General features: G+C 47.3%; 20 non-coding genes and 6 pseudogenes across 20 annotated transcripts in view; all 26 read right to left on the bottom strand.

Annotated features, from left to right (window-relative positions):
- Positions 1-96, bottom strand: part of LOC138540343 (5S ribosomal RNA) — a 119-nt gene extending 23 nt beyond the window's left edge. The window contains exon 1 of the ribosomal RNA XR_011288394.1: positions 1-96. This exon is cut by the window's left edge and continues 23 nt beyond it. This is a non-coding gene — a ribosomal RNA (5S ribosomal RNA).
- Positions 97-202: 106 nt separating this feature from the next.
- Positions 203-321, bottom strand: LOC138539085 (5S ribosomal RNA). The gene has a single exon (XR_011287163.1). It is a non-coding gene; the product is annotated as a 5S ribosomal RNA (ribosomal RNA).
- A 453-nt stretch (positions 322-774) lies between these two features.
- LOC138545356 (5S ribosomal RNA) lies at positions 775-883 on the bottom strand (annotated as a pseudogene).
- Positions 884-989: 106 nt separating this feature from the next.
- LOC138548351 (5S ribosomal RNA) lies at positions 990-1,108 on the bottom strand. Its single transcript, XR_011292156.1, has one exon. It is a non-coding gene; the product is annotated as a 5S ribosomal RNA (ribosomal RNA).
- Positions 1,109-1,214: 106 nt separating this feature from the next.
- On the bottom strand, positions 1,215-1,333 carry LOC138550653 (5S ribosomal RNA). The gene has a single exon (XR_011294402.1). It is a non-coding gene; the product is annotated as a 5S ribosomal RNA (ribosomal RNA).
- Positions 1,334-1,439: 106 nt separating this feature from the next.
- On the bottom strand, positions 1,440-1,558 carry LOC138540342 (5S ribosomal RNA). Its single transcript, XR_011288393.1, has one exon. It is a non-coding gene; the product is annotated as a 5S ribosomal RNA (ribosomal RNA).
- Positions 1,559-1,664: 106 nt separating this feature from the next.
- Positions 1,665-1,783, bottom strand: LOC138539084 (5S ribosomal RNA). Its single transcript, XR_011287162.1, has one exon. It is a non-coding gene; the product is annotated as a 5S ribosomal RNA (ribosomal RNA).
- Positions 1,784-2,247: 464 nt separating this feature from the next.
- Positions 2,248-2,366, bottom strand: LOC138551115 (5S ribosomal RNA). Its single transcript, XR_011294848.1, has one exon. It is a non-coding gene; the product is annotated as a 5S ribosomal RNA (ribosomal RNA).
- Positions 2,367-2,472: 106 nt separating this feature from the next.
- Positions 2,473-2,591, bottom strand: LOC138549625 (5S ribosomal RNA). The gene has a single exon (XR_011293403.1). It is a non-coding gene; the product is annotated as a 5S ribosomal RNA (ribosomal RNA).
- Positions 2,592-2,697: 106 nt separating this feature from the next.
- On the bottom strand, positions 2,698-2,816 carry LOC138542445 (5S ribosomal RNA). The gene has a single exon (XR_011290426.1). It is a non-coding gene; the product is annotated as a 5S ribosomal RNA (ribosomal RNA).
- A 453-nt stretch (positions 2,817-3,269) lies between these two features.
- LOC138545355 (5S ribosomal RNA) lies at positions 3,270-3,378 on the bottom strand (annotated as a pseudogene).
- A 106-nt stretch (positions 3,379-3,484) lies between these two features.
- Positions 3,485-3,603, bottom strand: LOC138537452 (5S ribosomal RNA). The gene has a single exon (XR_011285585.1). It is a non-coding gene; the product is annotated as a 5S ribosomal RNA (ribosomal RNA).
- Positions 3,604-3,709: 106 nt separating this feature from the next.
- LOC138550652 (5S ribosomal RNA) lies at positions 3,710-3,828 on the bottom strand. The gene has a single exon (XR_011294401.1). It is a non-coding gene; the product is annotated as a 5S ribosomal RNA (ribosomal RNA).
- A 106-nt stretch (positions 3,829-3,934) lies between these two features.
- On the bottom strand, positions 3,935-4,053 carry LOC138540340 (5S ribosomal RNA). The gene has a single exon (XR_011288391.1). It is a non-coding gene; the product is annotated as a 5S ribosomal RNA (ribosomal RNA).
- Positions 4,054-4,159: 106 nt separating this feature from the next.
- Positions 4,160-4,278, bottom strand: LOC138539083 (5S ribosomal RNA). The gene has a single exon (XR_011287161.1). It is a non-coding gene; the product is annotated as a 5S ribosomal RNA (ribosomal RNA).
- Positions 4,279-4,742: 464 nt separating this feature from the next.
- On the bottom strand, positions 4,743-4,851 carry LOC138543677 (5S ribosomal RNA; annotated as a pseudogene).
- Positions 4,852-4,956: 105 nt separating this feature from the next.
- Positions 4,957-5,075, bottom strand: LOC138551141 (5S ribosomal RNA). The gene has a single exon (XR_011294874.1). It is a non-coding gene; the product is annotated as a 5S ribosomal RNA (ribosomal RNA).
- Positions 5,076-5,181: 106 nt separating this feature from the next.
- On the bottom strand, positions 5,182-5,300 carry LOC138544819 (5S ribosomal RNA). The gene has a single exon (XR_011290749.1). It is a non-coding gene; the product is annotated as a 5S ribosomal RNA (ribosomal RNA).
- A 106-nt stretch (positions 5,301-5,406) lies between these two features.
- Positions 5,407-5,515, bottom strand: LOC138542860 (5S ribosomal RNA; annotated as a pseudogene).
- Positions 5,516-5,621: 106 nt separating this feature from the next.
- LOC138543676 (5S ribosomal RNA) lies at positions 5,622-5,730 on the bottom strand (annotated as a pseudogene).
- A 106-nt stretch (positions 5,731-5,836) lies between these two features.
- LOC138542024 (5S ribosomal RNA) lies at positions 5,837-5,955 on the bottom strand. The gene has a single exon (XR_011290014.1). It is a non-coding gene; the product is annotated as a 5S ribosomal RNA (ribosomal RNA).
- A 106-nt stretch (positions 5,956-6,061) lies between these two features.
- On the bottom strand, positions 6,062-6,180 carry LOC138542536 (5S ribosomal RNA; annotated as a pseudogene).
- A 106-nt stretch (positions 6,181-6,286) lies between these two features.
- On the bottom strand, positions 6,287-6,405 carry LOC138551074 (5S ribosomal RNA). The gene has a single exon (XR_011294811.1). It is a non-coding gene; the product is annotated as a 5S ribosomal RNA (ribosomal RNA).
- A 106-nt stretch (positions 6,406-6,511) lies between these two features.
- Positions 6,512-6,630, bottom strand: LOC138541044 (5S ribosomal RNA). The gene has a single exon (XR_011289062.1). It is a non-coding gene; the product is annotated as a 5S ribosomal RNA (ribosomal RNA).
- A 106-nt stretch (positions 6,631-6,736) lies between these two features.
- On the bottom strand, positions 6,737-6,855 carry LOC138551114 (5S ribosomal RNA). The gene has a single exon (XR_011294847.1). It is a non-coding gene; the product is annotated as a 5S ribosomal RNA (ribosomal RNA).
- Positions 6,856-6,961: 106 nt separating this feature from the next.
- LOC138540401 (5S ribosomal RNA) lies at positions 6,962-7,080 on the bottom strand. Its single transcript, XR_011288450.1, has one exon. It is a non-coding gene; the product is annotated as a 5S ribosomal RNA (ribosomal RNA).
- Positions 7,081-7,500: the final 420 nt, after the last annotated feature.

Below are 7,500 nucleotides of genomic sequence, written 5' to 3'. Positions count from 1 at the left end.
AGGCGGTCTTCCATCCAGGTACTAACTAGGCCCGACACTGCTTAGCTTCTGAGATCAGACGAGATCAGGCACATTCAGTGTGGTGTGGCCGTAGGCTCTGGGCCTAGTGAGTTTTGTACTTTTAAGCATCTAGTCGGCTAGACCTTGCAGTTTTAAAAGGCAATTGAGAAAGGGCTCACTTCCTGAACTTGGAGCACAAAAAAGCCTACAGCACCTGGTATTCCCAGGCGGTCTCCCATCCAGGTACTAACTAGGCCTGACACTGCTTAACTTCCGAGATCAGTCGAGATCGGGTGCATTCAGTGTGGTGTGGCCGTAGGCTCTAGGAATGCTAAGAATATTACTCTTATGCATTTGCATTTAGTAAGCTAAGCCATGCAGCCACTTGCAACATGATACCACGCTCATCGCTCGATCAGGCGAGATATATAAGACTGGTGGGCCCATTCAGGACTCCTATGTCTGGTAGGATAACTTTAATTCATCCATCCTGTGTCTGTTGCAGGGAGGTGGAGAGAACAATCAACACAATAATGGTTTTCTTTCATGCCTCTTGAAGGACTCAATATTCTCTGTACTGCATTACATGTGAAAGTCGATTTATTACCCATGAACACACTACCTGTATGCTAATTCTATGTAAAAAGGTAGCTCCAGCCCTCATGATGTTGTCCAACATTTCCGCTATAAAACGGGATACAATTATTTTGGAAACATACCAAATTTGAAAAATAATTGAGAAGTTGCGCAATTACTAATCATGGAGCACAAAAAAGCCTACAGCACCTGGTATTCCCAGGCAGTCTCCCATCCAGGTACTAACTAGGCCTGACCCTGCTTAGCTTCCGAGATCGGGCGCATTCAGTGTGGTGTGGCCGTAGGCTCTGGGCCTAGTGAGTTTTGTACTTTTAAGCATCTAGTCGGCTAGACCTTGCAGTTTTGAAAGGCAATTGTGAAATGGCTCACTTCCTGAACTTGGAGCACAAAAAAGCCTACAGCACCTGGTATTCCCAGGTGGTCTCCCATCCAGGTACTAACTAGGCCCGACACTGCTTAGCTTCCGAGATCAGACGAGATCGGGCGCAATCAGTGTGGTGTGGCCGTAGGCTCTGGGCCTAGTGAGTTTTGTACTTTTAAGCATCTAGTCAGCTAGACCTTGTAGTTTTGAAAGGCAATTGAGAAATGGCTCACTTCCTGAACTTGGAGCACAAAAAAGCCTACAGCACCTGGTATTCCCAGGCGGTCTCCCATCCAGGTACTAACGAGGCCCGACACTGCTTAGCTTCCGAGATCAGACGAGATCGGGCGCATTCAGTGTGGTGTGGCCGTAGGCTCTGGTTCTTGTGAGTTTTGTACTTTTAAGCATCTAGTCGGCTAGACCTTGCAGTTTTGAAAGGCAATTGAGAAATGGCTCACTTCCTGAACTTGGAGTACAAAAAAGCCTACAGCACCTGGTATTCCCAGGCGGTCTTCCATCCAGGTACTAACTAGGCCCGACACTGCTTAGCTTCTGAGATCAGACGAGATCAGGCACATTCAGTGTGGTGTGGCCGTAGGCTCTGGGCCTAGTGAGTTTTGTACTTTTAAGCATCTAGTCGGCTAGACCTTGCAGTTTTAAAAGGCAATTGAGAAAGGGCTCACTTCCTGAACTTGGAGCACAAAAAAGCCTACAGCACCTGGTATTCCCAGGCGGTCTCCCATCCAGGTACTAACTAGGCCTGACACTGCTTAACTTCCGAGATCAGTCGAGATCGGGTGCATTCAGTGTGGTGTGGCCGTAGGCTCTAGGAATGCTAAGAATATTACTCTTATGCATTTGCATTTAGTAAGCTAAGCCATGCAGCCACTTGCAACATGATACCACGCTCATCGCTCGATCAGCCTCGATCAGGCGAGATATATAAGACTGGTGGGCCCATTCAGGACTCCTATGTCTGGTAGGATAACTTTAATTCATCCATCCTGTGTCTGTTGCAGGGAGGTGGAGAGAACAATCAACACAATAATGGTTTTCTTTCATGCCTCTTGAAGGACTCAATATTCTCTGTACTGCATTACATGTGAAAGTCGATTTATTACCCATGAACACACTACCTGTATGCTAATTCTATATAAAAAGGTAGCTCCAGCCCTCATGATGTTGTCCAACATTTCCGCTATAAAACGGGATACAATTATTTTGGAAACATACCAAATTTGAAAAATAATTGAGAAGTTGCGCAATTACTAATCATGGAGCACAAAAAAAGCCTACAGCACCTGGTATTCCCAGGCAGTCTCCCATCCAGGTACTAACTAGGCCCGACACTGCTTAGCTTCTGAGATCAGACGAGATCAGGCGCATTCAGTGTGGTGTGGCCGTAGGCTCTGGGCCTAGTGAGTTTTGTACTTTTAAGCATCTAGTCGGCTAGACCTTGCAGTTTTGAAAGGCAATTGAGAAAGGGCTCACTTCCTGAACTTGGAGCACAAAAAAGCCTACAGCACCTGGTATTCCCAGGTGGTCTCCCATCCAGGTACTAACTAGGCCCGACACTGCTTAGCTTCTGAGATCAGACGAGATCAGGCACATTCAGTGTGGTGTGGCCGTAGGCTCTGGGCCTAGTGAGTTTTGTACTTTTAAGCATCTAGTCGGCTAGACCTTGCAGTTTTAAAAGGCAATTGAGAAAGGGCTCACTTCCTGAACTTGGAGCACAAAAAAGCCTACAGCACCTGGTATTCCCAGGCGGTCTCCCATCCAGGTACTAACTAGGCCTGACACTGCTTAACTTCCAAGATCAGTCGAGATCAGGTGCATTCAGTGTGGTGTGGCCGTAGGCTCTAGGAATGCTAAGAATATTACTCTTATGCATTTGCATTTAGTAAGCTAAGCCATGCAGCCACTTGCAACATGATACCACGCTCATCGCTCGATCAGGCGAGATATATAAGACTGGTGGGCCCATTCAGGACTCCTATGTCTGGTAGGATAACTTTAATTCATCCATCCTGTGTCTGTTGCAGGGAGGTGGAGAGAACAATCAACACAATAATGGTTTTCTTTCATGCCTCTTGAAGGACTCAATATTCTCTGTACTGCATTACATGTGAAAGTCGATTTATTACCCATGAACACACTACCTGTATGCTAATTCTATGTAAAAAGGTAGCTCCAGCCCTCATGATGTTGTCCAACATTTCCGCTATAAAACGGGATACAATTATTTTGGAAACATACCAAATTTGAAAAATAATTGAGAAGTTGCGCAATTACTAATCATGGAGCACAAAAAAGCCTACAGCACCTGGTATTCCCAGGCAGTCTCCCATCCAGGTACTAACTAGGCCTGACCCTGCTTAGCTTCCGAGATCGGGCGCATTCAGTGTGGTGTGGCCGTAGGCTCTGGGCCTAGTGAGTTTTGTACTTTTAAGCATCTAGTCGGCTAGACCTTGCAGTTTTGAAAGGCAATTGTGAAATGGCTCACTTCCTGAACTTGGAGCACAAAAAAGCCTACAGCACCTGGTATTCCCAGGTGGTCTCCCATCCAGGTACTAACTAGGCCCGACACTGCTTAGCTTCCGAGATCAGACGAGATCGGGCGCAATTAGTGTGGTGTGGCCGTAGGCTCTGGGCCTAGTGAGTTTTGTACTTTTAAGCATCTAGTCAGCTAGACCTTGCAGTTTTGAAAGGCAATTGAGAAATGGCTCACTTCCTGAACTTGGAGCACAAAAAAGCCTACAGCACCTGGTATTCCCAGGCGGTCTCCCATCCAGGTACTAACGAGGCCCGACACTGCTTAGCTTCCGAGATCAGACGAGATCGGGCGCATTCAGTGTGGTGTGGCCGTAGGCTCTGGTTCTTGTGAGTTTTGTACTTTTAAGCATCTAGTCGGCTAGACCTTGCAGTTTTGAAAGGCAATTGAGAAATGGCTCACTTCCTGAACTTGGAGTACAAAAAAGCCTACAGCACCTGGTATTCCCAGGCGGTCTTCCATCCAGGTACTAACTAGGCCCGACACTGCTTAGCTTCTGAGATCAGACGAGATCAGGCACATTCAGTGTGGTGTGGCCGTAGGCTCTGGGCTTAGTGAGTTTTGTACTTTTAAGCATCTAGTCGGCTAGACCTTGCAGTTTTAAAAGGCAATTGAGAAAGGGCTCACTTCCTGAACTTGGAGCACAAAAAAGCCTACAGCACCTGGTATTCCCAGGCGGTCTCCCATCCAGGTACTAACTAGGCCTGACACTGCTTAACTTCCGAGATCAGTCGAGATCGGGTGCATTCAGTGTGGTGTGGCCGTAGGCTCTAGGAATGCTAAGAATATTACTCTTATGCATTTGCATTTAGTAAGCTAAGCCATGCAGCCACTTGCAACATGATACCACGCTCATCGCTCGATCAGGCTCGATCAGGCGAGATATATAAGACTGGTGGGCCCATTCAGGACTCCTATGTCTGGTAGGATAACTTTAATTCATCCATCCTGTGTCTGTTGCAGGGAGGTGGAGAGAACAATCAACACAATAATGGTTTTCTTTCATGCCTCTTGAAGGACTCAATATTCTCTGTACTGCATTACATGTGAAAGTCGATTTATTACCCATGAACACACTACCTGTATGCTAATTCTATGTAAAAAGGTAGCTCCAGCCCTCATGATGTTGTCCAACATTTCCGCTATAAAACGGGATACAATTATTTTGGAAACATACCAAATTTGAAAAATAATTGAGAAGTTGCGCAATTACTAATCATGGAGCACAAAAAAAGCCTACAGCACCTGGTATTCCCAGGCAGTCTCCCATCCAGGTACTAACTAGGCCCGACCCTGCTTAGCTTCCGAGATCGGGCGCATTCAGTGTGGTGTGGCCGTAGGCTCTGGGCCTAGTGAGTTTGTACTTTTAAGCATCTAGTCGGCTAGACCTTGCAGTTTTGAAAGGCAATTGTGAATTGGCTCACTTCCTGAACTTGGAGCACAAAAAAGCCTACAGCACCTGGTATTCCCAGGTGGTCTCCCATCCAGGTACTAACTAGGCCCGACACTGCTTAGCTTCCGAGATCAGACGAGATCGGGCGCATTCAGTGTGGTGTGGCCGTAGGCTCTGGGCCTAGTGAGTTTTGTACTTTTAAGCATCTAGTCGGCTAGACCTTGCAGTTTTGAAAGGCAATTGAGAAATGGCTCACTTCCTGAACTTGGAGTACAAAAAAGCCTACAGCACCTGGTATTCCCAGGCGGTCTCCCATCCAGGTACTAACTAGGCCCGACACTGCTTAGCTTCTGAGATCAGACGAGATCAGGCGCATTCAGTGTGGTGTGGCCGTAGGCTCTGGGCCTAGTGAGTGTTGTACTTTTAAGCATCTAGTCGGCTAGACCTTGCAGTTTTAAAAGGCAATTGAGAAAGGGCTCACTTCCTGAACTTGGAGCACAAAAAAGCCTACAGCACCTGGTATTCCCAGGCGGTCTCCCATCCAGGTACTAACTAGGCCCGACCCTGCTTAGCTTCCGAGATCGGGCGCATTCAGTGTGGTGTGGCCGTAGGCTCTGGGCCTAGTGAGTTTTGTACTTTTAAGCATCTAGTCGGCTAGACCTTGCAGTTTTGAAAGGCAATTGTGAAATGGCTCACTTCCTGAACTTGGAGCACAAAAAAGCCTACAGCACCTGGTATTCCCAGGCAGTCTCCCATCCAGGTACTAACTAGGCCCGACCCTGCTTAGCTTCCGAGATCGGGCGCATTCAGTGTGGTGTGGCCGTAGGCTCTGGGCCTAGTGAGTTTTGTACTTTTAAGCATCTAGTCGGCTAGACCTTGCAGTTTTGAAAGGCAATTGTGAAATGGCTCACTTCCTGAACTTGGAGCACAAAAATGCCTACAGCACCTGGTATTCCCAGGTGGTCTCCCATCCAGGTACTAACTAGGCCCGACACTGCTTAGCTTCCGAGATCAGACTAGATCAGGCGCAATCAGTGTGGTGTGGCCGTAGGCTCTGGGCCTTGTGAGTTTTGTACTTTTAAGCATCTAGTCAGCTAGACCTTGCAGTTTTGAAAGGCAATTGAGAAATGGCTCACTTCCTGAACTTGGAGCACAAAAAAGCCTACAGCACCTGGTATTCCCAGGCGGTCTCCCATCCAAGTACTAACGAGGCACGACACTGCTTAGCTTCCGAGATTAGACGAGATCGGGCGCATTCAGTGTGGTGTGGCCGTAGGCTCTGGTTCTTGTGAGTTTTGTACTTTTAAGCATCTAGTCGGCTAGACCTTGCAGTTTTGAAAGGCAATTGAGAAATGGCTCACTTCCTGAACTTGGAGTACAAAAAAGCCTACAGCACCTGGTATTCCCAGGCGGTCTTCCATCCAGGTACTAACTAGGCCCGACACTGCTTAGCTTCTGAGATCAGACGAGATCAGGCGCATTCAGTGTGGTGTGGCCGTAGGCTCTGGGCCTAGTGAGTTTTGTACTTTTAAGCATCTAGTCGGCTAGACCTTGCAGTTTTAAAAGGCAATTGAGAAATGGCTCACTTCCTGAACTTGGAGTACAAAAAAGCCTACAGCACCTGGTATTCCCAAGCAGTCTCCCATCCAGGTACTAACTAGGCCCGACACTGCTTAGCTTCTGAGATCAGACGAGATCAGGCACATTCAGTGTGGTGTGGCCGTAGGCTCTGGGCCTTGTGAGTTTTGTACTTTTAAGCATCTAGTCGGCTAGACCTTGCAGTTTTGAAAGGCAATTGAGAAATGGCTCACTTCCTGAACTTGGAGTACAAAAAAGCCTACAGCACCTGGTATTCCCAGGCAGTCTCCCATCCAGGTACTAACTAGGCCCGACACTGCTTAGCTTCTGAGATCAGACGAGATCAGGCGCATTCAGTGTGGTGTGGCCGTAGGCTCTGGGCCTAGTGAGTTTTGTACTTTTAAGCATCTAGTCGGCTAGACCTTGCAGTTTTGAAAGGCAATTGAGAAAGGGCTCACTTCCTGAACTTGGAGCACAAAAAAGCCTACCGCACCTGGTATTCCCAGGCGGTCTCCCATCCAGGTACTAACTAGGCCTGACACTGCTTAACTTCCGAGATCAGACGAGATCGGGTGCATTCAGTGTGGTGTGGCCGTAGGCTCTAGGAATGCTAAGAATATTACTCTTATGCATTTGCATTTAGTAAGCTAAGCCATGCAGCCACTTGCAACATGATACCACGCTCATCGCTCGATCAGGCTCGATCAGGCGAGATATATAAGACTGGTGGGCCCATTCAGGACTCCTATGTCTGGTAGGATAACTTTAATTCATCCATCCTGTGTCTGTTGCAGGGAGGTGGAGAGAACAATCAACACAATAATGGTTTTCTTTCATGCCTCTTGAAGGACTCAATATTCTCTGTACTGCATTACATGTGAAAGTCGATTTATTACCCATGAACACACTACCTGTATGCTAATTCTATGTAAAAAGGTAGCTCCAGCCCTCATGATGTTGTCCAACATTTCCGCTATAAAACGGGATACAATTATTTTGGAAACATACCAAATTTGAAAA

Source organism: Ambystoma mexicanum, unplaced genomic scaffold (assembly GCF_040938575.1).
Source record: "Ambystoma mexicanum isolate Mex_15411 unplaced genomic scaffold, UKY_AmexF1_1 Mex_scaf10, whole genome shotgun sequence".
NCBI lineage: Eukaryota > Metazoa > Chordata > Amphibia > Caudata > Ambystomatidae > Ambystoma > Ambystoma mexicanum.
The sequence above is the reverse complement of the archived record's forward strand: the minus strand, read 5'-3'. Positions and strand labels throughout refer to the sequence as shown.